The sequence below is a fragment of the Euprymna scolopes genome, chromosome 46, assembly GCF_053919585.1.
Source record: "Euprymna scolopes isolate OS-2025 chromosome 46, ASM5391958v1, whole genome shotgun sequence".
Classification (NCBI taxonomy): Eukaryota; Metazoa; Mollusca; class Cephalopoda; order Sepiida; family Sepiolidae; genus Euprymna; species Euprymna scolopes.
In genome coordinates this window covers 101,454,441-101,472,801 of record NC_136527.1, presented here as the reverse complement: position 1 = coordinate 101,472,801, position 18,361 = coordinate 101,454,441, and the positions used below count along the sequence as shown (strand labels likewise).

Sequence of the window (18,361 nt, the reverse complement as noted above, 5' to 3'; positions counted from 1 at the left end):
ATAAATCACGAATTTTCCCATACATAACGTAATGCAACAATAAAGCTTTGATAAATCACAAATTTTCCCATACATAACGTAATGCAACAATAAGGCTTTGATAAATCACAAATTTTCCCATACATAACGTAATGCAACAATAAAGCTTTGATAAATCACAAATTTTCCCATACATAACGTAATGCAACAATAAAGCTTTGATAAATCACAAATTTTCCCATACATAACGTAATGCAACAATAAAGCTTTGATAAATCACAAATTTTCCCATACATAACGTAATGCAACAATAAAGCTTTGATAAATCACGAATTTTCCCATACATAACGTAATGCAACAATAAAGCTTTGATAAATCACGAATTTTCCCATACATAACGTAATGCAACAATAAAGCTTTGATAAATCACGAATTTTCCCATACATAACGTAATGCAATGATAAAGCTTTGATAAATCACAAATTTTCCCATACATAACGTACTGCAACAATAAAGCTTTGATAAATCACAAATTTTCCCATACATAACGTAATGCAACAATAAAGCTTTGATAAATCACAAATTTTCCCATAGATAACGTAATGCAACAATAAAGCTTTGATAAATCACAAATTTTCCCATACATAACGTAACGCAACGATAAAGCTTTGATGAATCACAAATTTTCCCATACATAACGTAATGCAACAATAAAGCTTTGATAAATCACAAATTTTCCCATACATAACGTAATGCAACAATAAAGCTTTGATAAATCACGAATTTTCCCATACATAACGTAATGCAACAATAAAGCTTTGATAAATCACGAATTTTCCCATACATAACGTAATGCAACAATAAAGCTTTGATAAATCACGAATTTTCCCATACATAACGTAATGCAACAATAAAGCTTTGATAAATCACAAATTTTCCCATACATAACGTAATGCAACAATAAAGCTTTGATAAATCACGAATTTTCCCATACATAACGTAACGCAACGATAAAGCTTTGATGAATCACAAATTTTCCCATACATAACGTAATGCAACAATAAAGCTTTGATAAATCACAAATTTTCCCATACATAACGTAATGCAACAATAAAGCTTTGATAAATCACGAATTTTCCCATACATAACGTAATGCAACAATAAAGCTTTGATAAATCACGAATTTTCCCATACATAACGTAATGCAACAATAAAGCTTTGATAAATCACGAATTTTCCCATACATAACGTAATGCAACAATAAAGCTTTGATAAATCACAAATTTTCCCATACATAACGTAATGCAACAATAAAGCTTTGATGAATCACGAATTTTTCCATACATAACATAATGCAACAATAAAGCTTTGATAAATCACAAATTTTCGCATACATAACGTAATGCAACGATAAAGCTTTGATAAATCACAAATTTTCGTCTTCCCTTCATGATTGCATTATATAAATTTTGTACCCCTCAAAGAATCATGAAACATGTATATATATATATATATATATATATATATATATATATATGTACCAGCAAAAGTACCCATCGTTGACTGGGTTAAAAAAAAAAAGCCTACAGAAAATGGACTCTGATTTATGAAAGTACTAGCAAGGGGTACACAGCGTTGCCCGGGTGTTTTGAGGTGTGTGTGGAAACTCGGGGGGGGGGAGGGAGGGGCGTAAAAAAAATGTTTTGGTAGGTAAGTATGAGGATCGAACCCAAACCGTTGAGGCAAAGTTGTAAATTAAAGTGTGAAAAAAGTGAAAAGTGCAACGTTAACGATTGCCCCACCACGAGATGCTAACGGAAACACGTTTGAATTTATTTAATAATTACTTGGATTTGGCAGGTGCCCGTTTTAATGAGTTAATGAGGTCAAGTTTTACTGTGGGATAGTATTTACTGCTGAACGCTTCCCCCCCCCCCCCGAAGATGTTATAGGAAAAAGTTGTGAAGCAACCGACCGCTTCTCTGGAAAAAGCCTTTTGTAGACATACAGAAAAAGCGAACACACATACAAACATACATACATTTTTGCTTTTATATTTATAGACTAACGAGGGGTACCTGGCATTGCCCAGGTGTTTGGGGGGAGGATTAAAAAAAAAAAGTAAATATGAGGATCGAACCCGAACCCTTGCGGCAAAGTTATAAATTAAAGTGTGAAAAAAAAAAACGTGTGATGTTAACCATTGCCCCACCGTGAGATGCTAACGGAAACACATTTGAATTTATTTAATTACTTGGATTTAGCAGGTGCCCGTTTTAAATGAGGTCAAGTTTTGACTGCGGGATAGTATTCATTTACTGCTGAACGCTTTTTTTTCCCCCCCGAAGATGTTATAGGAAAAAGACTAACCCACATGCGGCAAGCGACAAATATTGAATATTTATCTTCCCGAAATTGAGCAAATTAAATAGACAGGCGAGCTTCGTTGTTAACGCTGAGATATTACGATTTGTATGTGATATAAAAAGTTTTAAAAAGTTGTGAACCGACCGACCACTTCTCTGAAAGAAGCCTTTTGTAGACACACAGAAAAAGCGAACACACATACATACATTTTCGATTTTATATTTATAGATGATAGGAAGGGTTGTAAAGAGATAGCTTCGAATTTGGGGGGTATCAAAACCAAAGCAAAATATTATGAAAGTAAAAATAAAATAGATAAGCCCCATAATTTATTATACCTGTTCACACTGAAACACTTATCACAATATTCTGTGGATCTATATTAAAAAACCTTGTTAAACTTTATGACATATTTCCATTCTATGGAGGTGAGGCGCGAACGAACACCCCATTATTATACCATATTTCTTCAAACTGAAACATAATTATCAAAGTATACTTATGCAGATAGATATGAAAAGTCTTTATTAAAGTTTGTGCCTATTTCCATTCTATGGAGGCCATGCGCGAACGCAGACCCCACAATTTTATTATACCATCCCTATTTAAGTTAAAACATACTTATCAAAGTATTCTCATGTACATCTATATCAGAAACATTTGTAAACTCTAGAAGTGTAAGCCATTTTGAGTTTCAGAACAGTTTCAGATGGTTCGCTGTTACACACAAGTCCTGGGAGGTGACTTGTTTGTAGTAGACAGTTCCACAAAACAAAATATTCTTACCGTGTCGAAACCCGGGAAAAGAACATGTGAAATTGCTCCAGAAAAGGTTTAATATTTATGAAGCAATTCTGGTTTCTGATTGGTTGGTAGCAGAACGTGAATTAATTTGATTCGTCAGTTCTTAGCAGCATCGTTTATAAATAGAATCGTCCGACTGTGTGGGATCATAACCCATTAGAATCTAAAATATTGCAACATAAACGTTTTTTTTTTAAATTTTTAAATTCTTTATTTCCATACTTTTTTTTTTTTTTTTTTTTTTACACAGTGATCACCACTTATCAAGGCCCGGAAGCCACTCAGGGATAAGGGTTATTGCAAGTACATTACGTTAGTGTGGTGATTTGATGAAGTGTTTACTTAAGGGGGCGGTTCATTAGGAATTTGTTAACATTGGACTTGAATACATCCAAGTTGTAGTCCGGTGGGAAGCAGGCAGGCGGAACAGAGTTCCACAGGCGTGCAGTTCTAAGAAAGAAGCTTTGTTCATGGAATCCGCGTTTTGATTTAGGCACAGATATAGAGTGGGGGAAATTTTTCACAGTGGATTCAGCTAGACGGGTGTTTTCCGTGAAAGATTGGCGAGGGGGGACCAGAGATTGGAGTTCAGACGAGCACCTGCCATGGAAATAACGATAAAATAAGGATAGGCTTGCAACGTCTCTTCTGCGGGAGAGAGGTTGCAGGGTAAAGAAAAGGGCATCCCCCACTAAGCCACAAAGTCTATTTTGTACTCTGTCAAGGCAGGATTGGCTGTTTTTAGCAGTTCCTGCCCAGATATGGCAGTAGTATTCCATCCTTGGATGTACTTGGCTTTTATATAGATAGAGAATTGCATCAGTAGTGAGATATCTTCTGGAGCGGTAGAAGGATCCCACCATCTTTCCAGCGACCTTGGCAACAGACTTGATGTACGTGTTCCATTTCAGATCAGGAGTAAAGGTCAAACCCAGAAGCTTGTCAAAACACGGGGCCTCACCCAGACGAGAGCCATCCATCACAATTGATGCCAGATGGGGATCAGAGCGTTGATGATGCAAGGATAGGAGTTTGGTTTTGGATGCATTAAAGGTAACCAGCCACATCTTCCCCCACTGAACCACGCGCTTGAGATCAGAGGAGAGAGAATCAGAGAGAACTTTGTCATTTACAGCCTTTGATGTGTTGCCGTAGATGGTCGTGACATCAGCAAAGATGTCAACGAATGATTTATGTATGTGTTTTGTGTTTACTTTGTGGACCAGGCACGAACGCAGACCCCACAATTTTAATGAACCACCGTTCTGCCAGATCAAACATACCCATTCCTGTGTTTTGATACATCTTCTATCATTATATGTAATCAGTTTTTGTAAAATAGTCAACCATATAGGAGCCTATTCGTGACTAACACAAACACACACATTCAGCTTTATATTATAGATACACACATACACACACACACACACACATATATATATATATTATACGCATGTCATTTGTTGTACGTTATCAACAACCAAGACAAAATATTAAAACGAAATAATAAAAGAAAACATGCACACAACGGGTCAAAAAAAGGGGAGGGGAGGGGGCAATGGTAAAGAAAACTGTTCAGATAAACAGACTCTTTTTTATCTTTTTTTTTCCTCCATGTGGAATAAATGGTTGAGTCATATGAGACGGTAGAAATTATTCAAAATAAGAAAAAAAAACAAAAAAAAAAAACAATTCAGTCCAGCAAATCGATATTTATGAAGTATGGAGGGGGAGGGGACGATATTGAACGATACTTAGCTGTGAGGACGTGCACTCATAAAAGTCAATGTTCTGATGTTATAGTGTGAGGCAGTCCCAAATCGCCAACATGCGATTCAACGTCCTTCAAAGTTTGTTTATCCATTTGCCTTCCCTCATTTTTCCTTCTCAGTTATTTCTCAACCACCGATGTTTGGACGTCTCATTCCCACATATCCGAGCCAAGGTGCATTCGTAGTTTTGATGTATTCTCTTTTCGGCTCCAGTAATAAGTCTCAGTTGAGAGGGTTGCCATTTCACCGTATAAATCGCATTGCTGGTGTTCATCGCATCGTCTGGTTGTCCTCCCCACTCGGGGATTTATCCTATTCCAATATCTCTGAGCCATGTTCCCTTTTCAGCTTGAGTAATGAGATTAAAGTCAAGTGAACTTCCAATTTACCAAGCGAATCATGTTGGCTGGTATCAATCGCATTTTTATTGTCGACATTCGTTTTGGTGATGTGATCAGCTCCATTTTTTTTTTACCAACTCCTATTTCTTTCTCGCACGTAATTCCCGCTAAAATCTTTCTCTTCCTCTTTTTCCTGCAGTCTGCTTTGTTTGAGGTGAAGGTGGGGTTTCTCATCAAGGCCTTGGCATGTGTCTCGATGAATGACTTTCAGGAAGAGGAATGGGGATGTGGTGTCTAACTCGCTTCCTTTCATGGGTTTACACGTGGATATTTTGTTGCCGAATGTCTCGATAGCAATGGGGTGGAATGAGGGTGTCTGACCAATATATATTCAAAATAAAATTTAAGGAGAGGGGGGAGGGGAATAGCCGCCTCTGCATTATGCCCTGTTTTCTTGTGACACAACAAAGAAATAATTGATATTAAACGGTTTTTTTTTTCATGATTTTCTGACGATTTGTTGTAAAGTGGATTTAGGATGTTGAAAACGTACACAATCTTTTTCTTTTTTTAGATGTGTTCAAACGCAACTAGGTTTCTGCCCTTAGTCTTATATGGCCTGAGCAACGTTAGGTAACATTGCCAGCCTAATAAGAAAACTTAAATATCAGTGTCAGAATAAGAAAAGAATTCAACTTGATAAATGTATATTTGTGCATGCATACAAATAACATGTTTAGTCGACTTACACTTGCCAAGTTCCATTTTTTTTTCAATGTTTATTTTTTAGCAGCTATTTTTACAAATTTGAATATATGGGATATATTAAGTTGAGTTTACTTCAACAACAACCTTGATGTCAGTCCGTTATCTTAACCACTAAGCTATATAAACATTAACACTCTTTAAATAATGCTTAAACAAGCAATGCCACACCATTTTTTTCTTTTGAATAAACTCATTAGAACTTGAGTTATGACCATTCAAAGTCAGCATGCGTGGTTCACTGGACATTTTGCCATAAGTCTGTCGTATTCAAATGCATATGCGTGACTGAAAATAGTAGGAAATTTGCACAATGCATCTAAAACCAAGCTTGTATCTTTACATCATCAACGTTCTGATCCCCATCTGGCATCAATTAAAATGAATGGCTCTCGTCTTGGGGAGGCCTCAAGTTTTGACAAGCTTCTGGGCTTGACCTTTACTCCTGATCTTAAATGGAATACGTACATCAAATCTGTTGCCAAAGCCGCTGGAAAATGGTGGGATCCTTCTATCAATCCAGTAGATATCTCACTGCTAATACAATTCTCTATTTATATAAGAGCCAGATACGTCCAAGGATGGAATACTGTTGCCACATATGGGCAGGAGCTGCTAGAAAAGACTTGTCCTGCCTTGATAGAGTTCAAAATAGACTTTGTGGCCTGGTGGGAGATGTCCTTTTCTCTTCGCTGCAACCTCTATCTCACAGAAGAGATGTTGCGAGTTTGTCTCTGCTTTATCGTTATTTTCATGGAAAGTGTTCGACTATGGTCCCCCCCTCGCCAAACTTTCACAAGAAACACTCGTCTAGCTGAAAACATTATCAATAATTTTCCCCACTCTTTATCTGTACCTAAACCTAAACATAGATTCCATGATCAAAGCTTCTTTCTTAGAACTGCACGCCTGTGGAATTGTCTTCCGTTTTCCTGCTTTCCAGCTGTCTATAATATGGTTGTCTTCAAGTCCAACGTGAACAAGTTTCTGATGAGCCGTTCCACTTAAGTTAACAAATTTACCGAACTTCCATTACTATCGATTACTATATTGTCCTTTTGACTACTCTACACTCTTTAACCCTTATCCTTGAGTGGCCTATCGGCCTTGATAAGTGGTGACGCCTATGTAAAAAAAAAAAAAACAAGGCCGATAGCCATTAGTCGCGTGCTCTCGTGTAATAAATGAATGCGTGAATGTAGGATTGACATAAAATTCTAAAAGATAAACTAAAATGACCGAAAAATCGGCTGAAATGACTTAAATAAAAAATAAATGACTTAGAATGACTTTAATGAATTTAAGGATGAATTGAATGACCTTAAGAATGACTTGAATGCTTAAAAAATAACTGGAATCCTTCAAAAACAACTTGAATGATCTGGAGAATGACTTGAATGGCTTGGAGACTGACTGGTTGTAAAGTGGGTGATCATTTTACATTAAATCAATACAGAAAAGTGATCCCCCACTTTATATCACAATATGTACAGCATGTAGTAAGAATAGATACTACACTTTGATCTTGGCCAAAAGGCCAAGAAAAAGGTATTTATTTGCTCCTCCACCGAGCAAATTAGGCACAAGGCCGATTTTTAATGTGGGGAGTGAAGGGGAAATGGGGACCAACTCCCCGGGAAGTAGGGGAGCTGGATAGTGACAATTGCTATGAAGGGTTGCCCCTACATTGACCAAGGTCTTATCTATGGGGTCGCCTCCACATAGGGTCTTTGCTTGCAGCATCTGCCAGAACAGATACTACACTTTGATCTTTGAGCTTAAAAAGCTAAGAACAGCATCTTTTAATAACAGACCTTTGATCTTAACCAAAAAGGCCAAGCACAAAAGTGTTACGGATAGACGGACAGACGAACTAATGGAGTGACTTATAGAGTCGCTTACATGCGACTAAAAACTGTATCTTCAGATCTTTTTAAGATATTATGATGAAACTTTGAACATATTATCGTAATACCATGAAGGTTCAGTTGGCAAGCTTCATTCTAACAGTTTTAAGTAGAAACATCATAAAAACAGCTAAGAAAAATGGTAAGACTTTATCATCATAGGAAGTATTCTTCTGATGGACATTATCGTTTCCCATTATAACATCATGAAAAATCCAAGATGGCGACCAGGAAATCCAAGATGCCACTATGACATGATTCAAAGAAATTATTAACAAAAAATATGGCTTGTAGCATATCAAATTAAAGGAAATTTTGTACAGATCAGAATTATGTTTTCAAGTACATTTGTTACAGAGAGAGAGAGACAGAGAGAGAGAGAGAGGTGAGTAAACGTGGAGGTAGACACATTTACAAAAACCGAAGGTCAGCTGACCAGATTACGTATATGTGACGTGGTGGTTGGCAGATCTGGGAGATTTGATTTGAGCTTTGAAGAAGACGGACGTTTTTCTGTGGTCTCCCCCTCTTAACTGGGGAGGGGGGAGACGAACGCTGACGTGTGTGAAGAAGAACCCACACAAGCAGATTTCACTTCCACCTGCTGCAGGACCTCTGGGGAAAGTGAAATAAAAAACTATAAAACACATTCATCGTCTTGGAGTGATAAATCTTCGTCAAACAGGTATCAAGTCTCCCTCCAGGATGAGAAATTTCCAGATGGTCCGTTTTGAAGAAGCAGAGGTAGGTTCAGAAATTACATGTCACACACACGATTCCCTTTATGATAATCAAACAAACAACCATTTATATTAGAGACAATCATACGCACACGGATCTTTTGATGTTATACAGTGTATACATCCAAATGTAAAAAGTGGCCCTCAAGGATAACCTCGATGATAACGAATATATAACACATTAAACTAATTAGCATAATTAAGTTTCTTTTTAACAGCTTTCAGTAGAAGCATCATTAAAAAAAACAGTTTAAAAAATGGGAGGTAAGATTGTATTATCATGCGAAATATTATTCTGATGGACTTTAGCGCATTTGTCACCGTTACACAGTGAAAAATCCAAGATGGCCACCACAACAAGAAATTAACACAATATAGCCTGTAGCATATCAAATGGAAGGAAATCTTGTACAGATTACAATTATGTTTTCAATTTCATTAAACTAATTAGGATAATTAAATTTCATTTTTAAAGGCTTCAAATTATCGTAACAATTATCGGGCGAGTTTCAACAACTATTTTGTATAATTTTTTATTTTTAAGTCAATGTCGAAACTTCAAGAGACATCGCAGCCATTTTTTTCTTGTTCTCATGTAACGTTCGACACTACTTGTTTTTTGGGGGTTTTTTTTAAACAGAATAAACATTTACAACACCAAACACTCGCACTTTATTTAAGAGCTAGCCTAAACTCGCACTTTATTTTAGAGCTAGCCTAAACTCCCACTTTATTTTACAGCTAGCCTAAACTCCCACTTTATTTTAGAGCTAGCCTAAACTCGCACTTTATTTTAGAGCTAGCCTAAACTCCCACTTTATTTTAGAGCTAGCCTAAACTCCCACTTTATTTTACAGCTAGCCTAAACTCACACTTTATTTTACAGCTAGCCTAAACTCACACTTTATTTTACAGCTAGCCTAAACTCACACTTTATTTTACAGCTAGCCTAAACTCACACTTTATTTTACAGCTAGCCTAAACTCACACTTTATTTTACAGCTAGCCTAAACTCACACTTTATTTTACAGCTAGCCTAAACTCACACTTTATTTTACAGCTAGCCTAAACTCACACTTTATTTTACAGCTAGCCTAAACTCACACTTTATTTTACAGCTAGCCTAAACTCACACTTTATTTTACAGCTAGCCTAAACTCACACTTTATTTTACAGCTAGCCTAAACTCACACTTTATTTTACAGCTAGCCTAAACTCACACTTTATTTTACAGCTAGCCTAAACTCACACTTTATTTTACAGCTAGCCTAAACTCACACTTTATTTTACAGCTAGCCTAAACTCACACTTTATTTTACAGCTAGCCTAAACTCACACTTTATTTTACAGCTAGCCTAAACTCACACTTTATTTTACAGCTAGCCTAAACTCACACTTTATTTTACAGCTAGCCTAAACTCACACTTTATTTTACAGCTAGCCTAAACTCACACTTTATTTTACAGCTAGCCTAAACTCACACTTTATTTTACAGCTAGCCTAAACTCACACTTTATTTTACAGCTAGCCTAAACTCACACTTTATTTTACAGCTAGCCTAAACTCACACTTTATTTTACAGCTAGCCTAAACTCACACTTTATTTTACAGCTAGCCTAAACTCACACTTTATTTTACAGCTAGCCTAAACTCACACTTTATTTTACAGCTAGCCTAAACTCACACTTTATTTTACAGCTAGCCTAAACTCACACTTTATTTTACAGCTAGCCTAAACTCACACTTTATTTTACAGCTAGCCTAAACTCACACTTTATTTTACAGCTAGCCTAAACTCACACTTTATTTTACAGCTAGCCTAAACTCACACTTTATTTTACAGCTAGCCTAAACTCACACTTTATTTTACAGCTAGCCTAAACTCACACTTTATTTTACAGCTAGCCTAAACTCACACTTTATTTTACAGCTAGCCTAAACTCACACTTTATTTTACAGCTAGCCTAAACTCACACTTTATTTTACAGCTAGCCTAAACTCACACTTTATTTTACAGCTAGCCTAAACTCACACTTTATTTTACAGCTAGCCTAAACTCACACTTTATTTTACAGCTAGCCTAAACTCACACTTTATTTTACAGCTAGCCTAAACTCACACTTTATTTTACAGCTAGCCTAAACTCACACTTTATTTTACAGCTAGCCTAAACTCACACTTTATTTTACAGCTAGCCTAAACTCACACTTTATTTTACAGCTAGCCTAAACTCACACTTTATTTTACAGCTAGCCTAAACTCACACTTTATTTTACAGCTAGCCTAAACTCCCACTTTATTTTACAGCTAGCCTAAAATCGCACTTTATTTTAGAGCTAGCCTAATCTCGCACTTTATTTTAGAGCTAGCCTAAACTCGCACTTTATTTTACAGCTAGCCTAAACTCACACTTTATTTTACAGCTAGCCTAAACTCACACTTTATTTTACAGCTAGCCTAAACTCCCACTTTATTTTACAGCTAGCCTAAACTCCCACTTTATTTTACAGCTAGCCTAAACTCCCACTTTATTTTACAGCTAGCCTAAACTCCCACTTTATTTTACAGCTAGCCTAAACTCCCACTTTATTTTACAGCTAGCCTAAACTCCCACTTTATTTTACAGCTAGCCTAAACTCCCACTTTATTTTACAGCTAGCCTAAACTCCCACTTTATTTTACAGCTAGCCTAAACTCCCACTTTATTTTACAGCTAGCCTAAACTCCCACTTTATTTTACAGCTAGCCTAAACTCCCACTTTATTTTACAGCTAGCCTAAACTCCCACTTTATTTTACAGCTAGCCTAAACTCCCACTTTATTTTACAGCTAGCCTAAACTCCCACTTTATTTTACAGCTAGCCTAAACTCCCACTTTATTTTACAGCTAGCCTAAACTTACACTTTATTTTAGAGCTAGCCTAAACTCACACTTTATTTAATAGCTTATCTAATTATTTTCTCATTGTGTGCTGCATCGTAAATCATGGCAATTCATACACAAATGTCCTGGGCAATGTCTTACGAGATAGCTAGCCAATCATGATGCAAATATTAAAAACTGATCACCTGTTGACCTAAAGGTTCAGTCAAACCCTTGATATGCTTGCACCCTTGATATGCTTATACCACCCAGACAAAGGTAGAGGTAGGAAGGATTACATTATAAATCAACCTGATGAGCTGCATGTCACAACCTTCAAAGACGTTGTGGTGACAGGACAAATGGCAGAGACTTAAGATTGAGGTATTAATGATGAACAGTTGTCTCATTAGGGCAGGTCGATTTTGGAACCCCGGTGAGGCGATGGTGATGGTAGTTGGGGTTTGACATAGAAAAGACCTACACAAAATATTTTTTTCAAAATTGTTATCTTTGCTTGAGGAAATGACTTTAAAAGTTGAAAAATTGAAGCAATTAAAAGTTTTTCGGTGAATTTTTAAGAACGTCCCGTCATCAAAACGATCCGTACTGTTAAGAAAATGGAATCATTATTTAGAATAATTTTTAAACTACATTTTTAAATAAAATGAGTGAGGATAATGAATTAATAAAATAAATATTAGGTGTAAAGGCAAAATTATGTTTTTTAAATAATAACGACCAAAGTTCGCTTTTTTATTTCAGGAACTTTTTTTTGGGTGGAAACATTTTAGATTTCACCGTTGCAAAATACGCTCTTAATTGATATTGAAAATTAACATTTGTTTATTATTTAATTTGAAAAGATTACGATTTAGACTGAATTATTTCGAAAGGAAAAACGAAAAAGACTTGTTTAAAATATATATTATATTTCTAGTGTCTGCAGTGAATTTAAACATATTTGTTTTATCTTTTTTAATTTGTTTTTCTATTAGGTTGGTGCAAAAATAATGGCATTTTTTTACGTTTAAACGAACGTAGAAAACATTATTTTTGCACCAACCTAATATTTCACATCAAATTCTATTTGAAATTTTTATTAAAATATGGTAATACTCCAGTTTTATATTAAAACAACAACAAAAAAAGTAGTCCATACAATTTTATTCTACACATTCTTTACGAAACATAACCACGTAAATTTTCAAGTTTTTCTACTTAATAAAAAATACTTTGCAGAAAATTAGTGTCAAATTTTAATATCTTTATTTTTAGGGAGTAATTGTTTTTAAGCGGTGTTTTTCTTCTAAAATTATCGTTTTAAAATCAAATAACCCACAAAGATTAATACAAGTAAATAAGGAAACTCCTTTAAAGGGTTTTCATTATTTGTGCATCTACGTTATTGTGCTAAAATAATTTTGTTACTTAGAAAACCATTCTTAATATGGGAAGGAGGTTGTATTGTAACTATTCTGTACTTTCACCTAAAAATTTAATAAACAAAAATCTCATAAAAATTTAATTTAACTTGAAAATACTATTAAAAATAGCATAGTAACATAGATGCACAAGCACTGGTTTTTCAAACACTAAACATTCGTTTTAAATGGCACAGCTACAGCAAGAATGAATCTCTTTATAGATAAATTCATGTTATCGAAGGAGGAGCTAAAATCTGCTAAAAATGTCTAAACTAAACACTACTATGCCCCTGATTTGGTTTGGTCCTCTCTTCAATACATCTAATTCAACTCTACAATGTTTTTCATTATTTCTTATAACTAGCACTTATTTTTTTACGTATGAAACTGGAAGATAGCCTAATACAGTTTCCTTCAGTTATAATCCATTTTTTCAGATTAGAATGTCAGTAAAAGCACGACGTTCAGTTTTAACCAGTGGTTCACAAAACTTGTCATTTGGATGAAACAGCATCCCCAACTTCAGGACAAGTCATCCAGTTTAGTTATTTCCCAGAAAACAGTTATCCCCACTTAAAAAATAGTGAGATTTCTAAGTTAATTGCCAAGGAAATAATTAGTATTCGGCAAGCAGTCAATCCACAATTGCCCTTGTTAAGGTAACATTATATAGGACAGAAGGTCAATATATTTTGCTATAAGAGGGCCAAACAGATTGACAGGAAATCTCTTGCAGCAATCAAAGTGAAAAGAATGAAGGAACAGCTAGACAGACTGTTTGATATATTTTCTTGTAGCTGTAAACTTCCTGTCTTGAGATGTGATGACTTTGCAGTAAAGTGCAACACAGAAAATTGTCAAACAAGGCACATAATCTGCACTTGTCCTCCTAACAAGGAGGTAAAATTAATTTTATAGATTCACCTGCAATTATGTTCCTTTTTTGTGGAAAATAAAATAATATATTGGTATTTATTATGTAATCTGGTTCTATTATTAAACATGCAAATTTTCCCATTTTCAGGTTCCACTAGAAGAACTGCCATTTACAGCAATTTTTTTTTAATTAATTGATGGAACAACAAAAAGCCAAACATTTACTGGTCCTTTGGGGAAACTTTGTATCAATAATTATCAAGATTTGCCTCAAGTAGAATTCTAAAAAATTAGTGTCCCTCCCAATCATCATTATCTGACAGCAGAAGAAACAAATAATTTAAGTGTGAAGACCAGAGGCTACTTTTTGAGTATGATGTTAGCATTTCTTGTGGAGAAGTTAACTTAGAAAATTGGGTTCTTGAATTAAGGAAGATGGCTAACATAAGCCACAAGATTAATGTGTTTATGGACCAGAGTTGTCTATCCTCAAACACTATGATAAATTAAACATTTTGGTCAAATTTATCATCCAAGTGTATGCAGTTATTTGGTTTGAGATCAAAACTGACAATATTTTATTTTAACCAACAACAGTATATTTTAATATGATTCAGAGAACAAAACAGTTAACTGAAATCCAAATTACTGTTTTAAACTGTTCAAGATATAGTGCTTTTGCACTACTTCTGGAAAATATAATATCGATGATAAACTCAGATGAATTGGATGTGAGAGAAGAGGGCATTCAAACGATTTTGTCCATTAGGTAAATAAATATTTATCCATTAAATTTTATTAGTTTTCTTAATTTACCCAAACGATAGTTAGTTTTATTCATATTACATCGCAAAAATATAAAAAGTAAGTGTTTTCAAATAATTGTTTTGCTTTTTTGTTTGTGTTTTTTCCAGAAATAGTGAACAACTTAAAAAAAAAAAAAAAAAAAAAAAAAAAAAAAAAATGAAAAGATTACTGCTATCAATTTTGCAGCCACACACTGGTCAAATTTGATTGATTTTTCTCAAAAAGTTGTATATGGGCAGGAAGCAAGACATAGACACATTATTACAAAGTCATCGTGCCAGCAAATTAGACCCTTCATTTTCCTCGAAAGGAAATTATACAGAAAAATTTAGTTCTAATATAAGTTTATATTATTGCATTTAATAAAAAATTAAAATACATGGTTCTGTAACTTGTATCACGTTGTTATATTGTGTAATACATCTCCACATATCTTTTTGAATTGTGAAATTTAAAAGACTTAGTTGCTAATTAGCTTTTTTTTTACAATTTTTGTTTAATCAATGCAGTGAAAGTTGAGATATTTTATTAGTTGTGATTCATAATTAAAATTATAATTCATGAATTTATTTTTCTTTCAATGTATTTCATATAAATATATCAATTTTAATTGAATATTTCATAAAAAATAGTGAAATTTCAAAGTCAGTGTTGTGTAAAATGCTATGAAAAAGAAGGATTTTTCAGCATTTTTCTACATGATTTTAAAAATTAAATGCTCAATTTTCTGTTCAAGATGGGAATCTAATTTTTGGTATCTGTTCTTATCACATCAAATCCCAACTATCATCACCAGTGCCGCCATGTTGATTTTCTGAAAAAAGTTGCAAATCGACCTGCCCTAATGAGGAGCGGTATATATATTCTTTTTAAAATATAATTATTGACTGACACATGTTTCGTCGTCTACGACTCATCAGGGTGGTTGAATCTAGTGTGTGTGTGTATAATATATATGTTGATTTTCTGAAAAAGTTGCAAATCGACCTGCTCTATTGTCTCATTGGCAACGCAAGGTGTGGCAGAAGAAATCATTGGAAAAAAACTTATAGTTTCCAAGGATCGACCAAATGTCAGATTGGTAAATATACATCTCTGTCTCTATATTAATTTATTCTTATTTCGGACTATTAGTCTCATCTTTATTAGTTGTTGTTTTTTTGATCTTTTTATTGGTTCACAACGTTTCGGCCAACTTCCTTTGGCCTTCGTCAGGTGGTAACCGCGACGGATAGGAACTTCGAATCTCCTAACTGCATTCTCAGCCATCACTGCCATCCGTAGTTGTTGTCGTCTCACCACATTTTGACCAATTAACCTCTGGTACGCTTTGGGTGGGATTGAAACCGCTATCTTCAGACAATGTTCATCTGGAACCATAGAGATTCAACGTCTCTATCAACTGCGTCACGGGCCCCAAAGGGCGATCAAGGTTGGATTCTTTGATCTTATAAATCAAGATCAAGGTTGGATTCTTTGATCTTATAAGATCAAAGAATCCAACCTTGATCGCCCTTCGGGGCCCATGGCGCAGTTGATAGAGACGTTGAATCTCTACGGTTCCAGATGAGCAATGTCTGAAGATAGCGGTTTCAATCCCACCCAAAGCGTGCCAGAGGTTAATTGGTCAAAATGTGGTGAGACGACAACAACTACGGATGGCAGTGATGGCTGAGAATGCAGTTAGGAGATTCGAAGTTCCTATCCGTCGCGGTTACCACCTGACGAAGGCCAGAGGAAGTTGGCCGAAACGTTGTGAACCAATAAAAAGATCAAAAAAACAACAACTAATAAAGATGAGACTAATAGTCCGAAATAAAAATAAATTAATATATAATGCTCATCTCAGAAAAATGAATTCCAATTAAGGAATAATATATATATACATCTCTGTCTTTATTGAAATCTTCCTACGCCCCCATAAGGACCACTAGAAATGCACCAAAGCAAATCTAGCAGTCCAAACTCATCGGTCAACTTCTGCAACACCCTGCCCAGATAAAACCATGATGGAACCAAGATACACAAACGACTCCATGTCCTCCAACGCAACACCATTCAGAGAAGGTGATCTGGAATCTTCTGGGGAGACCAAAGAAGAGAAAATTTTATTCTTCAATATCTTTTATTTTGGTTTTAATCCTCGTGGAATGGCTGTCACAAAACTGCAACAAGTCTAGCATCTATAAAAGTAGGTGATACTACATGTAAAACGATTTTATTTGCAATATAAGACAACACAATAAATACACAATAAATTCAGTAAAGAAAATGACAATTTTACATAAACAGATGGTCAAGCGCATTATAAATTCAAGATGGCCGTCATCGAAATATGCAAATTAATCAAACTCTAAAAATTCACGTTATAATTTTACTTATACGCTATAAATGTCATATGCATTGTTTCAACCAACGAAGACAGTAAGGGAGTCGTAGGTTTAGTCTTCGATGCAGATTGGAAACTGGAACATGATCTCCATGGCAACAATGCAGAATGCTGCAAAGAGAATCGTGTCCTGCCTTGATAGAGTTCAAAATAGACTTCGTAGCCTCGTAGGAGATGTCCTTTTCTCTTCCCTGCAACCTCTATCTCACAGAAGAGATGTTACGAGTTTGTATCGTTATTTTCATGGAAAGTGTTTGACTGAGCTTCAGTCTATGGTCCACCCTCGACAAACTTTCACAAGAAACACTCGTCTAGCTGAAAACACTATCAATAATTCTCCCCACTCTTTATCTGTGCCCAAACTTAAACGTAGATTCCATGAACAAAGCTTCTTTTTTAGAACTGCACCCTGTGGAATTGTCTACCGTTTTCCTGCTTTCCAGCTGACTACAATATGGTTGTGTCCAAGTCTAACGTAAACAAGTTCTTGATGAGCCGTTCCATATAAGTTAACAAATTTACTGAATTTTCATTACTATATTGTCCAATTTCTACTGTACACTTTTTAACCCTTACCCTCGAGTGGCCTCTTGTTACAGAGAGAGAGGGAGAGAGAGAGAGAGAGGTGAGTAAACGTGGAGGTAGACACGTTTACCAGAACCAAAGGTCAGCTGACCAAATTACGTATGTGTGACGTGGTTGGCTAGATCTGGAGATTTGATTTGGGCTTTGAAGAAGACGGATGGTTTTTCCGTTGTCTCCCCCTCTTAACTGGGGAGGGGGGAGACGAACGCTGACGTGTGTGAAGAAGAACCCACACAAGCCGATTTCACTTCCACTTCTGCAGAACCTCTGGGGAAAGTGAAATAAAAAACTATAAAACCATTTCATCGTCTTGGAGTGATAAATCTTCGTCAAACAGGTATCAAGTCTCCCTCCAGGATGAGAAATTTCCAGATGGTTCAACAGCGAGAAGAAGCAGAGGTAGGTTCAGAAATTACATGTCACACACACGATTCCCTTTATGATAATCAAACACACAACCATTTATATTAGAGACAATCATACACACACGGAATCTTTGATGTTATACAGTGTATACACCCAAACGTAAAAAGTGCCCCTCAATGATTTAAAAAGTGCCCCTAAATGAAGAACTCGATGATAACATATTCAAATGTAACGAAAGCTCAATTTGATACCCCTCAAGGATAACCTCGATGATAACGAATATATAACACTCTTGGTCTTGATAATGTGGTGATGCCTGTGTAAAAAAAAAAAAAACTTCCAGTTTATGAAATTCTGACACTTTCACAGGACA

General features: G+C 35.4%; 1 protein-coding gene and 1 pseudogene across 2 annotated transcripts in view; both read right to left on the bottom strand.

Annotated features, from left to right (window-relative positions):
• LOC145271204 (INO80 complex subunit B-like) overlaps positions 1–18,361 on the bottom strand; it is a 141,302-nt gene that overhangs the window by 72,968 nt on the left and 49,973 nt on the right. The gene's annotated exons all lie outside the window — the stretch shown is intronic.
• Positions 7,452–7,578, bottom strand: LOC145271861 (U2 spliceosomal RNA; annotated as a pseudogene).